General features: G+C 40.2%; 1 protein-coding gene across 9 annotated transcripts in view; it reads left to right on the top strand.

The window, feature by feature from the left end:
• The window catches only part of CALD1 (caldesmon 1), a 197,468-nt gene that overhangs the window by 83,267 nt on the left and 98,565 nt on the right, over nucleotides 1–15,636 (top strand). Inside the window, exon 1 of one of the 9 annotated variants that reach the window (XM_061363963.1) lies at nucleotides 1,207–1,345. The exons of the other annotated variants lie outside the window; for them this stretch is intronic. The gene's annotated coding sequence lies outside the window, so the exon portion shown is untranslated. Of the gene's footprint in view, nucleotides 1–1,206; nucleotides 1,346–15,636 lie in introns of those variants that run through there. 9 annotated transcript variants of the gene reach the window in all.

Raw genomic sequence — 15,636 nt, 5'->3', positions numbered from 1 at the left:
GCAGTGTTTCCCTTTGTTAAATGTGGGAGCCTGAGGCAAGAAATCACAGTCCTTAGTTACGTGACATGTGCTGTCTGCAACATATTCATAGAGCTTGGGGGGCTTTTTACTGATGTTTTTCAAAGACAAGATTATCATAAGTGTACTATCTTTGCTAGTTTTATCACCAAAAGACAAATCTCTGTCATGTTTTTGCCTTGTCTTAAAACTGAGGATAATCTAACTGCTATTTCCTTCCAAGTATAAAGAAAATATTGAATAGTAAAACCTGTGGCAATGCTGCAACAAAGAAATCACAAATCTCAATATAAAATTTAATTTAATTAATTATTTTTATTAATTGATTCCAATTTATATTTTTTTTCTTACCAGAACCTGCAGGGATTTTTATTCCTTCCAAACTAAGTCTTTAACAAACTAACCATCAGTGTTAACTGAGTAGTTTTATTGAGTCAGCAGATTAGTCCTGAGGCAGATGTATGGGCACCAAAGCCAGCTCTCTGCAGTCACTCCTTGAGTCTTGACTCATTTCTGATGCTAGTTAGCTGTGTGCAGCTTCCACACCATGTTGAGTGCCTGAGTGAAGAGGGTGCAAGGAACCTAGGGGATAAAAAACTCAGAGTTGATGCACCTGAAGAGCTTTGCTTGGAAGTAGCCTGGGAGTTTCTTTGTTACCAGAGCTCATAAAGCCCACTCATAAACTGAAATGGCTCTAAGCAAAGCCATTTGGGCAGCTTTATATTAATGTATACCTGCATCCCCACTGTCAATCTATATGACCTTAACATATCTCCTGACTATCTCAAGCAACATAAAGTAGGCCGTAGCACCTAACTAAACTGAAACAATGTGATATATTAGGCAGTCAAATTAATCATGCTCCTGCCACTTGACTAAGAGCCAGTAAGATTTCAAAATTTATTGCATACTCCATTTGAATCAGTTGGGAATAGGGAGATCTTAAGAATGGAGTTATGTTATTAGTATATTAGTGTCTAACTAGGAGTACTACACTGAGGCTAGAACTACTAAGACATTCAAAATCTAGGCTTAATATCTTATAAGCTTTCTCAGGTCAATGGTTACCAGTTCTGATGCTAAAGTGAAAAAGAAAGCATCTCAAAAGAGTTACTTTTCAGGCCTGTATTGTGGGATTTTTTTCAGACAGGGGGAAGTTAGAATGACTTGATGATGTTTTGGCCATGGCAGAAGTTGTCATACAAATCCTGTGAGTCTTTCTATGTGGAGCAGAGAAACCACTATAAAAGCCGCTATGTGAGATGGTAGAGATGAGAAAAATATTTGAACATAGAATTGCAGCAGACATATGAGTGAAAGGGCAGAGGTAAGAGTGTTGAAAAATACTAACTGCTACTTATAAATTTCTTGGAATAAATTTAAAAAATAGAGTTCAAAAGGAAAGGTTAGGATGTAACAGATTTTGTGTTTTTCATGTATTGATGGTGATAATGTGAAGCACAAAATACCAATTTCTAAGCACTAATAAATAGGTCTTGGTTGTTTCTGATGGAAACATTCAATTTTACTGTTTAGCATCTGTTTCTGAAATTATGTGAAAGTATTTATTTAAAATGCTTTGCCATGATAGTCTAAGGGACTAGAGAACATCTTGTTCTCATGAATGTGTAGAGTGGTATGTCAGCAAACAAAGGTTCATACATGACATTCGATGGACAAAACCCAACCACAAGAAGTTCTACATTCTGAACTGATTTTTTTGTTGATGTAAAAATCCGGCTTTCTGGTTGTGGTTATATCCCTGCAAAACTTGAGTCTCTCCAAGAGAGCTTAATGTATCCATTCCATTCATGAAACCAGGCTGAATATGGGAGCACGTGGCTGGCTATGGCTGCAGACAAAGTAAAAATGTGCAGGAGATGCTGGAGAACATGTTTATCTGTAATGTGCAGAAACCATCAAGAAGAAAAAGGTCACATGGAAAACTTAAACCAGTAGCATTGTAGCAAGCAAATGATGTGTTATCAAATGTATGATAGCTGCAGAACCCATCCTCACAATGGAATTTTATGGCCATGGTGTCAGAAACATCATAGCCTCTTACAACACCATATTCAGAACATCTCATAATAACTCTCATAAGAGAAGGGGTGCTAGACCTCAAATCCCAGAACTTAAGTTGGGCTTTTCTTTCTTTGAAAGTACATTACTTTTAATGAAAAACACATTTTTCCTCATTTTGTATTCTAAACTTTAGTCAAGATGCCATATTTCCCTCCAAGATGGTTATATTCAGTGGTGAAATTATGTTGTCTCCTTTGGGTATCTGAGAGAGAACAGGCCAATATGTTGTCCTCAGCTGGGTCAGCTGCCTCACATTCCCCAAGGGGAGAAAAATTTGTGCAGTGGCAGAGTTATGGTCAAATACTTGGGTACCATTTCAAGAACTCAAGGAGGCCTGGGACCACTGGAAAACTCTCTCCATTCACATGGCAGATAAGAGGATATTCCTCATGTTAAGTTACTCCAGGATTTATGGTTTATGATAAGGAAAGTCCCTTTACTTAAAGTGCCTTCTGTTTTGTAGATGCTAACCGTGCATAATGACTGTGTTTCACGCTTTTATCCCTCTTGATGGCTCACTGCTACCCTCCTATTCCTTTGTGTCTCAACTTAATTAACTCATAAGGGTCAGCAACCTTTTACATTTTATGGTTATTTAGTACCACACTCTGTGAGTTGTCTTTTTAGAAAGCAAAAACTCCATTCTGTGTGAGTAAAAGCAGCAAAATTTGACCTTGAAATGAGTAAACATTAAAAACTTGCTTCTGCCAGGCAGTGGTAAACTGAACATTAAGTTAGTCCTTATATAGTTGTCTTAATGGTACAGATTATTCTAGTTTTCCCTCTTTTTCTTAATTTTTTTTTTTTTAGTCTCTTCCTTTCAGGTTTTTTTTTTTTCCTTTTCTTCCTTCCACCCAGCCCCATGCAGAGATCTATAAGCAGTGGTCTTGTCCATAGTATGAAAGCCAGCTTGAAAACCAACCGCAAAACCAACCAGATTGAGCCTTGCTTCAGTTTTAAAACCTTGCTTGAGGGAGCCAGAATCTCTTTACTTTAAATGACTTAATTTTCAAGCAGTATGAATCATGCAGCAACTGCACTAGCTCTGGCTAGAATATGTTGTACATATGTTTGTTCTTTAGGCAGTAAGAAGAGAATACAGAACTGGAGGTCATTTGAGTTACAACTGCTTGGGGGGATTCTTTTTTTCTTTAAAACATTCCTTCTAACAAATGCAGTTTAAATGGGTTTGTTTATATGGCATGGAATTGGAAAGGCCCAACTAACCAGGCTTTACACAATGTGGCCTTCTTCCAAATTAATCTAAAATATTTTAATCCCTCTGGAGTTTCTTTATCCTCTGCATCTGTGCTGTAGTGTAGACACATTTTTAACATTTCTTTGAGTAAAATTACCTTTCTTTCCTTCCAACTGTACTGAGCAAGGTCAATGGGGCACTGTTATATGCTATTTAAACATCTGAGATTCATCATATATCTGCACAACAGAAAGAATCATCATAAAATGTCTAATGAATCCCGACTTCTAGCCAAGCAAGGGAGTCCCCTTATGGATAATGGGTATTAGAAACAAAGAATACATGTGAAATACAGTTTTTACACTTTAGCTTTATACAGTTAAAAATTAAACTGCCCTTTAAGAAGGGGGCAGGGAATGCTTGTAACCCCCTGAACAATGTTGGCAAAACAAACTCTGTTTGAGCCAAATCCTGCAGTTGTTCCATGGCCTAAGATGGTTGTGGAGTCCGCCTGGGAATAAGAGGTCTGCTTGCCTTGTGGGACAAGACAGGGTCTGAGAGGGAGCCTGGAGAGGTTTCTCACTCCTCGGGAAGAAGATGCTCCGAGTCATGGTCAAGCTCCAGAGCTGGCTGTCTCAGCTGCTGGCTATGTGCCTATACTTGGTTTTAAGGCCTTTTTGTTTTCTAGTTCAGTAGCAAGTTTATGGGACTGAACTGATTTTACTACCCAAGAACTGAAATACTGAGGGAGGCCTAAGTGGTGTTTTTATTTCTATTTCCATTTTTATAAAATTATTTTCCAGGCATTTCAAAAGCCAGTGCTCCTCCTTCTGGTGCCTGTAGTTCCAACCAGTCTGAAATGTCCACAGAGATTAGATACAACTCTGATTTGAACCTCTGAAGGAAAAATGATATGTTTGATGGCCTCTGTTCTGTGAAGGCACAGTGTTTTACCACGGGACTTTTTTTCTGATTACTGACATCCTGCAGGGACTGCAGAGAAAAAAGCTGCTCTGCCAGCCTGCTCCTTGTTCTTAATCCTAGTGTCCTCTGCTTTTCCCAACTGTGTTGTGCAGTGCTGGTCTCCTGCACAAGGGGCTGCAGGGCATAAATTGTGGGGTGGCATACCACGATAATGGTGGTCTGAATGAAGTTGTCCATTAAAAATCAATCAACCCAGGCTGTCCCTGCTTTTGAATGAAGAACCATACCTACCCCAAACACACTTTCCTTGTCTTTTCATGTAGTCAGAAGTATTTTGGGACCATTGCAAGCCATACAGTAATGGAATAAATTCCAATTGCAGCAGGAGACCACATCAGAGGAAAAACTCATTAAGTGCCAAGGGCATTTCTTTCACTTTTCTTACTGGGACTGGAAAAAATTCCCTAAATAATACATCTGGATGTAGAGAAGTAGAGAGGGAAAAGATGAAAAACAATCCTTTAAATTCAGTAGGAGCCTACTTTGATGGCTTGTTTAATCTGCCAGCTGGCACAGTGCTGACTTCTTGCTACACATAGTTTAAGGAGACCAATGTAGTTCTTGGAACCAAGTTTATATTAAGTTGTAGAAACTTCAGTATTAATAAATTGGCAGAACTGTTTTTTGGTACTTAACAGAAATCAAGAAACTGCTTAGTCATCTCCAAAGATATTCCTGTCTGCTTTTTAATGTAAATACCAAAATAATATGGATTAAAGCAGTTGTAAAGATAGTAAGTAAATAGATTTCCGATATGTGAAATCATACGTATTCCCTGTACATATGATTTGCTTTGGGCAGAATTTTTATAATGTCATTTGTGACACCATTTTATTTGAAAGAAATACCTTAGGAGTTTGTGTCTTCTTCGGCACTGTGGGCCAGGAGAAGAGCTGGTGTCATCTATATGTGGATTTTTATTTGCAGTGTCTTGAAAGCAGTATCACTTAATAAGTGTTCTAGGGTATATTGCACAGGTATTTTATGTGACTTTAAGTGTTCATGCTTCATGTGAAGGTATATGGGTGTAAGCGAGTGCAAACTTGAAGCGCAGTGTCAGCCGTATATCTAACATTTATACTTTCTGTTCCTAAATGTTAGGCTACATCAAGAAGCATGTCTTCTGTTTTCAATTACTTTTAATATTGGAAAAGCAAAGGGGCAAAAATATAACTGCAGACCAACCTTTTATATTTAGGGAATCCTTTAATAATATCTGAAGTAACACTTGTCAGTATTTACAAGTTGTAAAGGTTTTACTTGGTCCAGGTAAGCACTGAAAAATCTGGCTAGTTTACTCGGCTTTTATTTTCTTTGTTCATCTTAAGGGTGCAAGCTATTTTTAGTATTTTTTCTGGGATATGGATTGTAAAAATCCTCCAAGTTTGCAAGCATTATGGTCTGTGATTTTAGTTTGATCCTTCTCTGTACATCATTTCCAGAGTCTACTTCTTTATTCAGACCGCTTTTACCATTCTTGCCTCTGTTACCTTGCCTTCCTAATGCTTTTTTCCATATATTTAATAGGGTATCCTTGCAGAGATTGTCTCTCTAGTTACACTTCACTCCTGTAAAGCCATCAGATCTGGTGAATTGTGAAGCATCCACTATCAGGAGGCCTCAGTGCACACATGCCAGTCATAAGTGCAATAATTTCTGCTTTCTTCATTTTGAAGAACGCATAACATTTGAAGGCTGAGTTCAACAGTTTTTTTCCAGCTAAGGATGAGGTGACTGAGTTATAAAGTATTATTTGCACAGTATATATAGCTTTCCTATGTAGACCATTTACAAAACGATCGGAAATTGTCCACCTTTGTCTGTCTAGTTTTGGCCAACACTTTGTACACATACCTTGTGTACAAAGACCCTGCTCTGCGGGTTGACTGGAAAAAAATTGCTCCATATGCCTTTGGTGCCCGGAACTTAGACTGTGACAGGCCCTGTGTGCTCTGTGTCTCTTTCTGAGCTGAGTGGACCCTACATGGCAACAAAGGAGGCTGGAGGAGACCTCACAGGGGTTTTGGATCCTTATGAAAGAGGACCTAGGGAAAGGTAGCAGATAAGGCATGGCGCAGAGGTTTGTTTAATTTTTTTTTTCCATTTATTTTTTGAAGAAAAAGGAAACATTTTCTTTTCTGGATCACACAGACATTGTCTGAGGCACTGTTCCCCCAAAAAATCAGGCCATTTATTGGCTTGATACAGTGCTCAATTTTAACCTCCATTAGTCACATTTATACAAAGAAAGTATGTATGTCTGTGTACTTTCAGTATTAAGTACATGGGATGCTGTCAAGCGCCACCTGTCTTGTTTAATTGACTCTGAGCCAGGCTCTGTTGTAAGTTTTGGCAGTGATGGTCCCCTGCAGGGTGAAGCCGCGCACAGTCACACATGAAGTTATGGATGTACCGATGCATTGCTGTCAAGGTGTTTGCTGGCAATAAGTGTTTGTGCCTCAATGTCTAGATAGCAGTCAGATTATTATCCAGATTTTTTAACAGCTCCTCTGTGCAAGTCTCTTGAGGGAAGCTGGCAATATATTAATCTTGCTATGTCAGGTTTTATGCTGGTTCATGCACAGCATGTGAGTGTGTCATCTTACCTACTGTCTTTTTGTTGTAAGAAAGCCCTACTGCTGTTGGGTCTTCTGGTTTGGTGGTGTTGTGTTTAGTGTTTCCTTACTTTCAGCTAAACTTAGCATCAAGTAGGGTCTATAATAGAAACTTCAAATTTACAAATGGCTTGGGGAGCATCTATTTTGCAGTACCCTATTTAAGCTGTCCTGTTAAAGGCTTCACATTTTTGCTGCCATGCTGTACCAATTTGAAGCTGGTGCTGACCTCATGCTTCAATTTTCAACCAAAATGACACAGAATAGATGCTCATTAGAGATAAATTGATATAGCTACTTGGTAAAAAACCAATCTGGGTTTCATTTGTAAAAGTGACTTTCAAAGTGTGAGCTGGAAAAACCCAGTAGAATTTTCTGCAGCTGGATCCATTCCTGGCAGAATTCCACAGAATTCCATGGTGCTTTGCCATTGAATAACTGGACTTTCAGCTGCAGTGTATCTATCATGGTGATGTGCATTGTTTTTGTGCAAAGAAAGCATACAGATACTGGGGGGGGAAGATGAGTTAATTGAAGTTTAGGAGCAAAAGGCGAGACCTTGAAAATTTATCATTCATTTCTTCTAAGGAGCTGGTTGGATTCAAAATACTTGGTGTCTCTCAGGGCAGAACTAGTAAAATCAGCAAACCAAAGACTTTAGGGGTGGGTTTTTTTGTAGTGTTAATGTTTTCTTTAAAGATGCAGGGATGACAACTTAAACTTGGTATTGTTGCTTATTGCTGGTTCAGTAGAGCACGAAAGAGACCCCTCAGTTCTCATTAGAGTTTGTGATGCTTAGCGGTAGGCAGAGCTGAATCCTAGGGCCGTATGTTTTAACAGGAAAAGAAATAGGGTTGAAAATACAAAGATAAGGCACTGTAAGCTGGCTGCATTGTATCTTTATATTATTTTCTATTACTTTTTTATGACTGACTATGTAGCTTAATATATCATGATTTTGTATTTTGAAATGCATTCCAGAAAACATGCGGAGTTTGAAGTCTGGCTAAGTGAATGTTTCTGTTGGAGCCTTACCGTAGACTTGCTCGTACATTTCATTATTTTTAATGGCATTACCTTAGCTTTTTAATTCAAGACCTGGGCAACACAGAGAATAAGTGTGAATAGGGAGATAAATTATTCAGAAAACCTAATCGGAAACAAATAAGTTCAGACAACATATTGTTGAAATATTTCATGTAAGCATGAAGGTCAATAGGAGTGGTGAACTGAAAGAAGATATATCTAGATAAGTTACTAGGAAGAATTTCTTCACTATGAGGGAGGTGAGGCACTAGAATAGGCTGCCCAGAGAAGTTGTGGGTGCCCCCTCCCTGGAAGTGTTCAAGGCCAAATTGGGTGGGGCTTTGAACAACCTGGTCTAGTGGAAGGTGTCCCTGCCCATGGCAGAGAGTTTGAACTAGATAATCTTTTGTTCTAAGACACAACCAGTCTATGATTCTATGATGTATAGGAAAAGAAGAAATGCATTCTCCTCTTTAATATGGCTTGATCATCTGAGGTGGGCCTAATCTGTTTCTTAGTGATGTTTGTCAGTCCTTTCCTATTGCTAAGAAACAAATAGCACCTGACTGGAAGGTGTTGGCATGGACACTGATTTCAGCAAGAGGTGAAGCTAGCCAAAAGCCAGGGCACAAATTTGTGACAAACGTGCAGGTGCAATGAAAGCATGATATGAGCATTCTTCTGATTAAATTAACATGATGAAGCTGAAGGTAATCACTGGTAGAAGCATATGAGAGAGAAGGGTAACTAGTGAATGATATCCTACAAGCCAGCTTCCCAGTGTTTGGATGCAGAGAAAATGTGAATGCAAGTCAGTGCTTATTTTGGGACTAAACACTTTTACAAAATGCTTTGTGGACTACAAAATCCCTTATATTTCAGTGTTTTGAGACGGGGACCTCATTGTCATTATCTGGGATATTTTCACTTATGATTACACAGCAGTACAAGGCAATGTATTTTCAGCTGCCCTTTTTTCTATGACAAAGGCTAAGTATTACATCATTCTTAATGATATGAGTAAAAATAGTTTGTTTCTCACAAGTAAGCATTGCAAGAGTGAAAGAAATTCTGCCTTTGCATGTGCGTGCACAAAGGTATGAGAAGAGGAAGTAGCCTATATTGGCATTATCTGAGATCAAACTGGTTTCTGACATGCAGGGTGAGCTCACTTATCCTTGGTAGTGTATATTAGATGAATTTGGCCTGTGAGGGTGGAATCCAGTCCTGATTGAAGTCTCTGGGAATTCTGCCAGGGATTCCAACAGGACCAGGATTTCAACTCTATTCTGTATATGAAAAATATTTCAGTATCTTCTGATCTTTGGGGAGAACATATTTGAAATACTTCAGAGGACACTTGAAGCAGAGAGTCAAGGGTCAATCCTTCTAACATGAGAACCAATAGCTGTGCCAGCAGTTTCCGGCTATGTCTTGTTTCTTCCTTTGCCTGCTAATGGGAAATGATAGACAAATGTCATAGAGATCAGGGGTGGAACCAGTATATGCAAATCCAAATGTCAAGAATAAGCTCTGCGTGGCCCTTATGTTGATGTGCAGTAGGAGAAAGATAAGGAAAGAAGTAGGAAGAGTGGAAATGGCATACCCACATTCAGCCTTGCCATGGGAATAAAGACAAATGGGGACTTTCCACTCCAGTTGACTAGCTCTGCAATGATAGGTCCTACTGCTGCATGCTTGGATGTGTATTGCAGTGCTAGCAGCAGCATGCTAAATGTTTTCTGACACTTCTGGGATGGTGTAGCTCTGTAACGCTTCTTCCTCAGTGCTGAATTAGATCATGGCTCTGAGAGATGGACCTGAGGAGGTATTTAAAGCCTTGGATCTTTTAGTTGCAGACCCATGGAATGAACACAGTGGCAGGGACAATGTCCTATAAAAAGTTCCTTGTCAACACTTCCATGTGTTCACCCTGCAGGAGCAGGAGCTGGCACCTGCAAGGACATGTGTGGCACTCATTGTGGTAACCTGTGCTGTAGCCAGGCTGAGGGAACCCTGTTCAGCATATACTTGGATTGAGAACCTGGACCATAGTGTGGTGCTGTGGACCACTAGTTTGCAGAACATCAACTGAGAATCTCTGTTCTGTGTAATTACTATATAGTTTTGCTCAGGAGGCCACAGAGATGTTAACCAATAAGTTAATCAGGTTTGGAAATGCCTAACCAATGTACATAAGCTTTTTTTATTCCTGTGAAAGGTGACATGGAAAACATAGCTAATGCCACAGAAACTTTAACAAATTGTTTTTTTTTGGGGTACCCTGTCAAAATACTAGGTAATTCTTTGCCTCTTTCTCATAGTCAGTAGTTTGGACATACACATGTAGATGGAAGTGAAATGTTCTGAGAAGCGAAACTGGACTTTGAGCAACCTCCAAAGTTTGATTTTCTGTTGCTAAGTATGAACTGCACTTGGTTGGTTTGCCATTGATGGATTTTCCTTGGAAGTCCTAAGAAGTATAGTCAGATGAAACAAGGCCAGGCTAGACTGGAATAAAATCATTTCACATGACCCAGTACATTTATTTTACATAAAGTCCCAAACTTTGTTTGGAAAAGAATAAAGCTGTTCAATACAAGTGTGTGTGTGTGTGTGTGCGCGTGTGCGTGTACAAGAGTTCATTATCTGCAGTCAACAAGAATACTTGGCCAAGTTTACAGTAACAATTGCAGATGTGATTTTACATAACAATTAAACACAAGTTTATGGAGGAAAGAAGAGCCTCTTTAAACGTAAGCTTTACTATTGGTACTATATGATTGCCAGCTATACCCAACATTTCAGATTAATGAGGTGGGACAATGGGCAAATCAATCCATTGAACCCCACCTTTTGAATTAAAAGAAATTGTGCCTCTTTCTGAAAGATCTGAGTGGCACTGAATACTTCTCATGTGGAATTAAAAGGGGAGCTGGGAAAACAATTTCTGAAAGTTTTCTGACAGATTTTCATAGAAAACAGATTTATTTGTTCTGACTAAAGATAGATTAAGGAACTCTAATTTTCCCAGATATTGCAGTAGAATTCTTGTCATACCTGCATTTCATGAGTGCAAGATTAAACAAGTCACACTTAAACAATGAGTGTTGCTTGCTGAGTTACTCTCAGCTGCAAAAGGGGCAATGAAGAGCTTCTCTTTTCATTTTTGAGGTGGAGGAGGTAGAAAGAAAGGATAATGGTAGTCCTAAGGATACAGCAGATGTCATGGCACTGACATTTGAAAGGTCCACACTTCTACACCAGGGCTTTGAGACACATGGAGAGAGATAGAAAAATGGGACATATGGATTAATGGAGTACAGCTCACAAAACTGTTTAGTGTCTGCTTATGTCAAGCTTTAATGAGACATTTGATCCTTTTTGTGGGATTAAAACTGACTGAGGCTCAGCTCTTAAGGCCACAAAGTAGTAAATCGGAGGTAGAATCAAGCAGGAATATTCCCAGTTGCCGGGTTGCTGCATCACCCCAAATGTTAGGAACTGGACCATGATATGTCATTGGATTCCTTGTTCTGCACTATTACTTGACTTCTGCAAATCTTGAGACTGTTTCTCTTTGCACCCCTCCTGTCTCCTGCTGCTCGGGTTGCAGGAGGAAGGAAACAAGAGAGGAGGAGGCTAGGAACTGGACACGGTTTCTTTCAAGAAGAAACACAGCATTGTCCTTTTAATTACTGTATTAGATCTGTATGGCAAAGTTTTGGTAGCTGGTGAGCTACAGCAGTGGCTTCTATGGGAAGCTGCTAGAGGCTTCCCCTATGTTTGGTAAAGCCAATGCCAGATGGCTCCAAGACAGACGCACTACTGGCCAAGGTTGAGCCCAACAGTGACAGTGGTAGCACCTCTGGGAATGGGGGGAAAACTGCACAACTGCAGCTGAAGAGAAGTGGGACTATGAGAGAAGAAACAGCCCTGTAGACACCAAGCTCAGTGAAGAATGAGGAGCAGAAATTTCCCTACAGCCTGTGGTGCAGACCATGGTAAAGCAGGCTGTCCCCCTGAAGCCCATACTGGTCCTTGGTGGAGCAGATCTCCACCTGCAGCCCATGGAGGACCCAGGACTGGGGCAGGGGAATGTACTCAAAAGAGACTATGACCCCATTGGAAGCCCATGCTGGAGCAAGCTCCAAGAAGGACCTGTGTCCCCATAGAGAGATGAGTCCACACAGGTTTGCTGCAGGACTTGTGACCCTGGAGGGACCCATGTTGGAGCAGTCTGTTCCTGAAGGACTGCACCCACGGAAGGGATGCACACTGGAGCAGTTCATGAGGAACTGCAGCCCCTGGGAAGGACTAGCATTGGAGCAGTTCATGGAGGACAGCCTGCTGCAGGAGGGACCCCATGCTGGAGCAGGGGAAGAGTGTGAAGAGTCCTCCTGAAGGGGAGGGAGTGGCAGAGACAGCGCATGATGAATTGACCAGAACCCTTGTTCCCCACTTCCCTGCACCCCTTGATTGGGGAGGGTGTAGAAAACTTGGGAGTAAAGTTAAGCAGGAAGAAGGAAGGGGTGAAGGGAAGATGTTTTTAAGATTTATTTTTTATTTCTTCTTATTGTAATTAATTAACCTAATTTCTGTAAGTTGAGTCTGTTTTGCCTGTGACAAGTAACTGCTGACTGATCTCCCTGCCCTTATCTCAACCCACAACTGTTATATTTTCTCTTCCCTGTCCAGTTGAGGAAGGGGAGTGACAGAGCCACTTAGCTGGGCACCTCATGTCCAGCCACAGTCAACCCACTATAATTGCTCTAGCCCTTTTCTGTGCTTCCTGTCCTAAAATTTCTACTACCTCCCATGGAACTGGAGTCCTACAACAGTGCAGGATGAAGCTATGCTCTGCCATGTGCTAGTTTTGACTGGGTTAGAGTTAATTCTTTAATGAAGAATAGGCCAAACTACTGAGAAAGGGTCTGGCAAGAGCTCTGATTCATGATATGGGCAGTCATGATGACTTGCAATTTGCTTAGCAGTTGTCTACATGAAGTTTGCCCTGGGTATTCACAATGCTGGAGCAGTGAGTGATCCCGTGTTGAGGAAACAGTCACGGCTTTCATCCTCTTTGGGCCTGAAGGTCACCAAGGGGAAATCTGTAACTGTGTCATTGTACTGGAAAGGAAACAAGATGGCATGTGCTTGCACAATGTTGCCACCAGACATGGCCAGCATAGAGCCCTGTGCAATACACAGCCATGCTAAATTAGGGAATATGCCATGGCTTGAAGTTTCTTGGCTCAACTAGGTGGAAGCTAGTGCAGAGGCTCAGCATAAACATCGCAGTCTGGGAGCTTGTTCAGTGCAATGGTAAGGTGACGGGTAAGTCTTGAAAGAAAGACATGTCTGTTTGTTAAGAATCTGAGTAGCAGTCTGCATTTTCACTTGCTTATTATCAGTCTAGCTCATCTGTTTTTAAGCCCCCCAGGTGCTGAGTTGTCTCTGAAATCAGTAATGGGAACAGGGTGAGGATAATATTAAATCTGAGTCAGAGTAGGAGCTTATTTTATTTTCCATACTGGAATTACACAGATGTGTGATTGTGTTTATATTTCTACCTAGCCAATTTATTACTTGCTTTCAAAGAGCATATTCAAGTTAATTGCTATTAAAGTATTTTGTCATATATTTACAATTACTCTGCATTCCTCTGATTTTTCTACCTTGAGGAAAGCTGAAAGAAGACAAAATTTTAAACTCTCTCATGGGATGCAACTTAAAGAGGAGTGGGATTTTCATGTGTGTGTTTTGTACCAGGAGGGTTTAATTATGGCTGTCCTTGAAGGAAGCACTTTTTAGTAAGACAGAGAAAAGCTTAACAAATCTTAGCAACAAACCATTGTCAAATGAAGATCAAAGGCATTATGCGAAGTGCAGAGTTTAAAAGGAGGGATCATAACTGGTGCTGCTTTTCAAATGAGTGGTTTTGTGGGGAGATGGTATTTGCAGGGCACATGCTTTGCTATGATTCTGATTCAAGTAATGGGGCAATACTGGTAAATGTAGATAAGTTACTTATATGTCTTCTCTTAGTCTTTCATTGCATGTCTTCAGGAAGACCACATGGTTCATCAGACATATGATCTCTAAAGTTTCAATCTCAGAATTAAAGGAAGTAGGGACTCAGAGAAGACTCTTGTATCTGAGGCTGTGAAAAATCTGAGGTCCTGAGCAAGAGCTATCTGCAGTAGTTTCTAGAAAGCATTTAAAAAATAAAAGTAAGGTCAAAGATATTTGTAATATTCTTCCATAGGTCCCTCTTCTGACTCTGGTGGTGGAAAACTCTTGAGAGTTCATTTCAGATTCTTTCAGTATTTTTTCAGTTGTGTAAGGGTTGAAAACCAAAATTTTTATATTTAAAATAAAACTAGAGATATTATTTATTTATTTTAAGCTGAATGAATCACTACTTGTAATCTGAAACAGTTTTCTTAGGACAGTTTTTCTCTTTCCAGAAAAACAGAACTTTTTTGGTCTGGCACCAAATTATTAAAAATGTGTAAGAGGAAAAAAAAAAAGGACGCAATAAAAGAGTAAACCAGTAATTTTTTTGTACACCTGGGAAGGTCACACAGAGAGGTTTTCACATTTGGCTCTAAACGCAGCCCCTGGAGTGGAGCTGGGTGGTGTTACATTTAGTCCCAGGATGTTTTCACGCATGAACAATTCTAATTCAGAGAAAAAATGAAGCATCAAAATGTGCATACTCTCAAAAATAGTTTGTAGAAAATGCTTCAAATAATTGGTACTTTTATCTATAAGGAAAGCAATTTTCCAATATTTTGAGAAGCAAGAGCACTCCCAGGAGCTATTTTATACTCTGTGGAAATAACAAATATTTTTAGAGAGATTTATGAAGCTATTGTCCAAGCAGTTTCCAGAGGCTGAAAGAAAACAAATCATTTTGGGGAAGACAGTGAACAGCATTGAATAGTTGACTTCTTCAAGTAGATCTTCTAGCTGGTGACTTATTTTCTTGCACTGATATGGCTCTCCTAACTAAAGGTCCTGCTGTTGACCTGACCTCCATTTCCCAAGCGCTTTCCTCATTTTTGAAAAAGAGGTTTGACTTTGCAAGTCATCTGAATACCATGAGGGGCTGGACCTCAGTCCTTTGAGAGGAGACACTATAATAAACCCTAAACATCCTCCCAAGACATCCATCCATCTGATCTTCACTGAACAACAGAAAAGCACCCTGGAGATGGAGAAAGATTTAGAAAGATTACAGAACTTCTCATAGCTGCTGTGCAACCTCCCTTGTGCTCCTGGGAAAGAAAGAGGGGAGGAAGAACAGAAATAGTTCTGGGTTGTTATTATTGTTTTCCTTGGCTTTCCTCAAGTTGAAGAGAGCTTAACGTTTTGCAGTCAAGAGGTGGTGCTGAGGACCATGCAGGAAGGGAAGGGATGGAGGTATTGGCTGGAACATTTGGAGGGGGCATGGGGGAAATGTGGGTGCCCGGAATCTGGAGCTGAGGGCAGGGAAGGAGTGTACTTTAGTCAGAAGAGTTGGAGAGAGGGATGTACCTGGCTGGATAGGAAGTGATGAAGGTGCAAATAAATCAGATGTCAAAGCGTGCCTGCTTTGGGGATATAGAGTGGAAGACAGACTTTGAGTTTCTCAATTCTAGCATATGAGGTGTCAGCCTGACAGTCAGCTCTTTATATTTTAAATCCCAGATGACAGCTGTACTC

This window comes from Neopsephotus bourkii, unplaced genomic scaffold (genome assembly GCF_033783945.1).
Source record: "Neopsephotus bourkii isolate Nb327-2 ecotype Australia unplaced genomic scaffold, CSIRO-AGI_Nbou_v1 NB_1183, whole genome shotgun sequence".
Taxonomy (NCBI): Eukaryota; Metazoa; Chordata; class Aves; order Psittaciformes; family Psittacidae; genus Neopsephotus; species Neopsephotus bourkii.
This window is presented reverse-complemented; position numbering and strand designations above follow the sequence as displayed.